This window comes from Eupeodes corollae, chromosome 1, assembly GCF_945859685.1.
Source record: "Eupeodes corollae chromosome 1, idEupCoro1.1, whole genome shotgun sequence".
Lineage (NCBI taxonomy): Eukaryota > Metazoa > Arthropoda > Insecta > Diptera > Syrphidae > Eupeodes > Eupeodes corollae.
Window position 1 is genome coordinate 130,606,840 of NC_079147.1, and position 6,933 is coordinate 130,613,772.

The following is a 6,933-nucleotide window of genomic DNA, read 5'->3' on the forward strand; positions in this document are numbered from 1 at the left end:
TAATTTTTTTTCATTAATAATTTGTCAAATTTAAATATTATTAATTTTACATTTGTTATCCATTTTTTTTTCATTAGTTTACATATACAACCACTCATATATTAAAACCTATACAATAATCGACAATGATTAGCATTGCTCCATAAAGTCAATATTGTTTTAAGCCTAAAATCACTTCTAAGTTAAGCATACAACCTGAAAAATAAATAAAAACAAATTATAAAATTTTTGATTTTATTTTATTCAGGAAATTAGATTCCATCACAATCGCGAGGTCGCTGCTTTATTTCATTTCATTATCTTTCCAACATTTTAAATTTTCTTTTCTTCCCATGCTTTTTCTCTCTTAATATGTGTTCCATTTAATATAGTTACGTTTTTTCTTTTTTCTCATACATACCTACCTACATATTCAATTTTTCTGTATTGTATAGTTCATCAACTAAACTTCACACACACATTATTTTTTTGTTTCTCTAATTCTATCGTCACATCGCTGAGCAGTGTGGGCTCCTTTTTTTTTAAGTTACTATGGACATTTAATTTAACTACAGTGCCTTGCACATCTAAAGAAAAATTAGGTCTTTTTTATTTTTCTGGTTCGAGGAAGTGAAAAGATTATAATTCTTCCAAATTAAAAATAAAAAAAGTTCTATTATAATGGCTTTCCAATTTGTATCACTTCCTCAAACAATAAAACTGAAACTAAGTTAAAATCTTCTTTGAAAATAACTCGAAGAAGGTACTTACAATGACGTCGATAAAAAGAGCACACAAATGTGGGTAGGTTAAGTCAGTTGCACTGCACAGAAAATGAGCAGATGAAAAAAAAAATGTTTGTGGTAACAATTTGCGAAGCAACGCGAGCAGGGGTCGGCTAGTTTACTATAAAGGTGGAATCACTTCTAAGACTTCGTGTGTCGGAAATCGGACTATTCAACTATCCAGCTGTTTTAAGAAACACTTTCAAAACTTTAAAAAAAATATAAATGTCTAACAGAAAGAATTTTAAAAGACCTAAGAAGTTACATTGATGGTGTTAAACGATGGGTTCTACAAAGGTTACAAAAGTTATAGCTGATTTTTGAATAACGGTGAGTTGTTGTAATTAGTTGACATATGCACCACCCCAACAGGGTATTCCATATTGCAACTTGGAATGCAAAATGCCAAAATAAATTATCTCTAACTAATTTGAAGAGCAATGCTTTTTCAGGTGGTAGAAACAACGGGTGGATTAGTGAAGATAGATTTTTAAAATAGCATTGTGTTTTTCCAGTTAAGATTTTGATCAAAATAGATGCCGAGGTACTCTTTCAATTTCAAAACAGCTACGACTACATTGAACATTGGGATGGTATGATTGAGTATGGTGACAATTACATTCCCCATAAAGTACCTTATGATTGAGGCAATCGTGAGAATGAAAAATGATTGGTATGTCCGGAGAAATACTACCTATTAGGCTGAAAAACATTAACTTTATTTTGCTGCTTACAATTAACTCATGTTTAGCAAACCAAAATCTTAGAAAGTGAACATCGTAGTTAATATCTGAAATTAGATTCAAAGGACTATTGCTACAGTATGCAATTCCAAGGACATCGGCATAGGCTCTGACTTTACCTCGGAAAGGAAATTGTAAAATCGAATTAATATAAACCAAAAATAAAATTGGACCGTGCACGGATCCCACTGGGACTCGCAAAAGACTATTTTTAGAGGAACTTTAGCGGCACACAACTTTTACATTGTATGATCTAATTTTTAGATAAGACTCCATCCATTTCCAGATGAATCTACGAAAACCAATTTTATTCAGTTTATTCAAGAGTATGTTCACCATGTCAAAAGCTTTAGTTATGTCTACGAAAAGTCCAGCACACTTTTTCTTAGTATCTAAACCTTCTTGTAAAATGCCGTCAGTAGAAAGCCCAGCCCTGAATCCAAGTTCAAATCGACTCAAAAAGGTGTATGTATTAGGCTGGAGGTAGAGGAAGACTTTGCAATTGTTGTTGATTTCGATGAGCTCGCAATTGGATGTAAGCTATGTTGTTTTATATTTCATGTAAAGGGTTGTTGTTGTTGGAGCGATTTCCGACGGCGCGGCGGCGCGGCGGCGTGTCATGAGGCATTTATCACATCGATATGATTTGTCATTTTCAGACAAGTACTCTATTTCAGCCACCTGTACATTTGCACAATGTCCGTTGAATCACAGTCACAACATTTAACTTTAATTGCATCAAAAAACGTCTGTTCTCAACGAGAAATGATGGTGTTTTTAATTTATATTTCGGCTTTTTCTGGTGCAAAAAAAAGACTGACGTTTCCCAGCATTAATTTTAATTTTCCAGTGTTTGTAATACTCGAAAATATTTTTAAATACTGTTTGTTATATTATTAGGATGTTCATCGGATAAGAACATCGCAATATCATCTGCGTGCATACCGAATTCACAATTTTGTAGGACTGGAAAATCTGAGATAACAATATTTAAGAAAGAAGGAGATAAAACTAATCCTTGAGTAACGTCAACAGGAATAGTTTTCGACAGAGAATTTATTCCATCAACTAAAACTAAGAATTGTCTATTACTTAAAAAGCTTCGTATATATTTGATCAAAATGATTGGACACTCATTTATAATAACTTTATGATGAGTGCGTTGTGCAAAGCAGTGACAAAAGCTGATTCAATATCTGTCAAAACTAATCCTGTCTATATATTTTAAAAACCTGTTGTGATAAGTTATGCTCTTTTCGGAAGTTGTATTGGTACGATATTCTTCTCATTCAAAAACATTTTTAATTTCCAACAATTTAAATTTTAAAAATGTTTCTTTTAATTAATAAGCTTATTGACCAAAAAAGAAATAAAACATAAAACAAATTAATCAAAGTAACATTACGTTATTCCAAGCATAAAAAAGTTAAAGTTGAAGTTGCTTGATAAGGGTAAATGGGAGCGGATTTGGGGGTGAAAGTTAGCTAGTTGCTTTGGTTAATAAAATACAGTCTTAACGCGTCACTAAATTGTTGCTTGTCACTAAGTTCTCTCAAGTTTCGCGGAATTGTATTCCAAAGGCGTATAGCTGAGATAATGAATTGTTTCTCGGATGTAAGGCAGGTGAAATGTGGTAAAATTAAACAAGCAGATCTGTTGGATGTCGAATGCCGGATTTTATCAAAAAGATATGACGGCTGCATAGTTTTTAGAATTGAAAATAACAAACACATGGTACGAAACTTCATATAATTAAAAAATGACATGTCTAATAAATTTTTTTCCAAATGTGAAGTACCTATGGTCGAATCTCCTCAGATTGTAAATATAGCGCAGAGCACTATTGCATGATACTTGAAGTTTTCTTTTGCTTTCAGTATCACAGTTATAAAATATTTCACAACCATACACGAGAACTGGTATAACCAAAGTCTTAACGAGAACTAATCTTGCCTTTGGTGGTGTAAACTTTTGAGCTGTCCATAAAGTTCGAAAAACCCCATATGTTTTACCCACAACTTCATTAATATGGTCATTCCATGTCAAAGTTCGGTTGAATACCAATTCTAAGTTCTTTGACTTATCCACGAATTCAATTTTTGAAGAACCAAGCATAAAGAGGGCCCTCCAGGTTGGGGGTTGTGCCGTCGGGGTGACTTCCTGGCCACGTAAAAAATACCTTAAGTTTCGAAGCACCAACAAGCCTCGGATACGGACGGATTCACTGTTGAGTGCGTATAAGATCCTCTCTGCCGTATTATGTGAACGTCTGAAGCCATTCGTCAACAACCTGATTGGTCCTTATCAGTGTGGCTTCAGACCAGGAAACTCCACTATCGACCAAATATTCACACTGCGGCAGATCTTGGAAAAAACCCAGGAGCTTCAAATCGATTCCCACCATCTCTTTATCGATTTTAAAGCCGCGTATGACAGCATCTATAGGGAAGAGCTCTACCGAGCAATGTCTAGTTTTGGCATCCCTGTCAAACTTATCCGTTTGTGAAGAATGACGATGGAGAATGCACGCTGCTCTGTCAAGGTCGGAAAAGATCTTACCGATGCATTTGAAGTCAAAAAAGGTTTTAGACAAGGCGATGCACTGTCTGCGACTTCATCAACATCGTTGTGGAAAGAATTGTGCAAAACTCAACCGTCAACACTAGAGGCACAATCTTCCAAGAGTGCATCCAATTACTCGGATACGCAGATGACATTGACACTGTTGTAAGATCAAAATGTAATGTTACTGGAGCGTTTTAAAGCATTGCGATGGAAGCGAAGAAGATGGGTTTAGTTGTCAATGAGGGCAAGACCAAGTGTATGCTGTCATCAAAAAAGGACATTGAACAACGATGTCTTGGACAAAACATCAACATGGATAGCTATAACTTCGAGGTAGTTAAGGACTTTGTCTACCTAGGCACCGCTATAAACACAGACAATGACACCAGCGCTGAAATCAAACGAAGAATAACTCTTGCAAATCGCTGCTTCTTTGGACTCAGAATTGAGAAGTAAAGTCCTCTCTCGAGCATCTAAAATCACCATCTATAAGACACTTATCATCCTGGTTCTCATTTATGGCGCTGAGGCCTGGACCCTGTCAAAGAAATATGTGAACGTCATAGGATGCTTCGAGACAAAAATACTTCGGGTGATTTTTGGTCCCGTACGCATAGATGGAGAATGGAGGAGAAGATATAACGACGAACTGTACGGGCTGTAAAGCGACACTGACCTAGTTAGCAGAATTAAAGTCCAACGGCTTAGATGGCTGGGTCATGCTCAGCAAATGGACATCAACGCTCTAGGCCAGAAGGTCTTCGAATCCAATCCCGAGGGACGGCGGCGCAGTAGAGGAAGATCGTGACTCAGGTGGGTGAGGACCTCAACCAATTTGGCATGCGAAACTGGAGACAGTTAGATAGGGAACGAGCTGGATAGAGACGCATGTTGATTGAGGCATAGGTCCACCCCGGACTGTAGCGCAACCTTAAGTAAGTAGGTATCGTTAGTAAACATTTTTGAGTGCTTTAACGGTCCTGTAGCATACTGAATCCTAATTATGGAACTAAGATTTAATGTTATTCTCTCCCAAGCTATTTCTTTTTCCATCCACGTAACTCCATTTGTTTTTTATTTTCAATTATTGCTTTTTCTTGATAAGCATGAAATATGAAATATCACACATAATTTTACACAATTTGATTTTTTTTGTTGACATTTTACATATAAATGAAGTTAGCTACGTTTCATTTTAAATGTAAAGAACTATTCACATGATAACGACCAACGAAAGAACGAATATTCGTCGATTTAGACATTTCTTTCACATGAGAGTTTTTAATTCGTCGCGTATGAAATTTGACTTTGACAGTTGTTTTTTGTTTGTGTTTATATTATTGTGTTTTGTTTTGAAAACAAACGATTGAGAAAATGCTGTTGAAGCTATATTTGTTCAAAAAAAAGTTATTGGTGTCCTTGTTAATAAACAAAACAAGAAAAATATTTCATGTGCATCCATTTATGCAAATCGTTCATCAAACTCCTGGAATTATTTTATATATTTATGATACTCATTTGAATTTAATCATCAATCAAATTTTCTTTACCTTTTTAAACATATTTTTTCAAGGAGTCACAGCCTAACACCATTCACCACCGAAACCATTATATTAAACCATAGATATAATATATTTTCTCTATGAACAAAACTAAAACAAGAATAAATTTTGTAGGTTAAGTACGCGTGATTATTTTATTCGTTGCTAGTGTGGATAATGTGTAACGCGAATAAGATTTGACCGTTCGTATGAACTAAAATTTTTTTCGCGACAAATAAATTTGTTTTCTTAAATTTATTAATATATGATATTGAAAAGTATGCATCATAAATCAAATAGAAACTGTATTGCTATCGTTTTGTTAATAATTTGTATATAAACTCAAATTTTGTAATTATTTTGTCGTTCATTGGTCGCGCTATGTGAATATTGCTCAACTTAATAAAGTGAAACATAAATATTTTCTGACAGCCAAAAATAAATTATGTTAAATTTTAAACTTAAGATGTACTTAGTTATGGCACAGATTTAAGAAGAGTATCAGTACTTCGAATATTTTATCAATTTAAAAAAAAAAAGTTGATTCTCGTTTAACCTCAACAATTTTTTAAAAAAGAAAAACAAAATTCACTATGTAAAAATAATTGAGTGGCTGAACCTATAGACATTTTTTGAAAATTTGTAAGGTCCATATTTTTGTCTGATTATTTGACATACATATGTACATACTCTTACAACATTTTGAGATTCTATAGCATATAATTCCATTACGACTTGACGACGAAGCACGTCCCGGCTGACAAAATATCCATTGGAAATAGAAATAAAGAAGTCCGAAGAAAGTATTTAAGTTCTTATGGATTTTATCAGATGAGGTACATCAAGACAGAGATATGTATATCTTTTGGCCTTCATAAGTAAACCAATTAAATTACTATCGATATTGTTAAAACTACTATTTTTACATCTTACGTTTCAAAATAAGCTCCAGTTTATTGAGCCTTGGTCTCATGTTAGCGCTTGCACAAATATTCAAAGGTTGTTACAAACTTTTAAGCATTTTTAATGCTGATACTTATGCTCGGTTATTTGTTTGACGTAATTTTTTCAGGTTAAAGAAAAGTATGAGTGCTCCAGAAATACTGAAACGCAACACTCCTTGTACTGCGCACACACTCGCTTTCAACAAGGACATTTATCTTATAACTACAATAGAATAAATAAGTCGAAGTGCCAAAGAAGCCAAATTTCATAATCATCTTGAATTTCTTAACCAACTTAAAATTCTCAGTAAGCTCAAATGTCCCAGCCAACTCAAAAATATCCAGCCCAAAAATGCATGTCAATTTAATTGCTTTT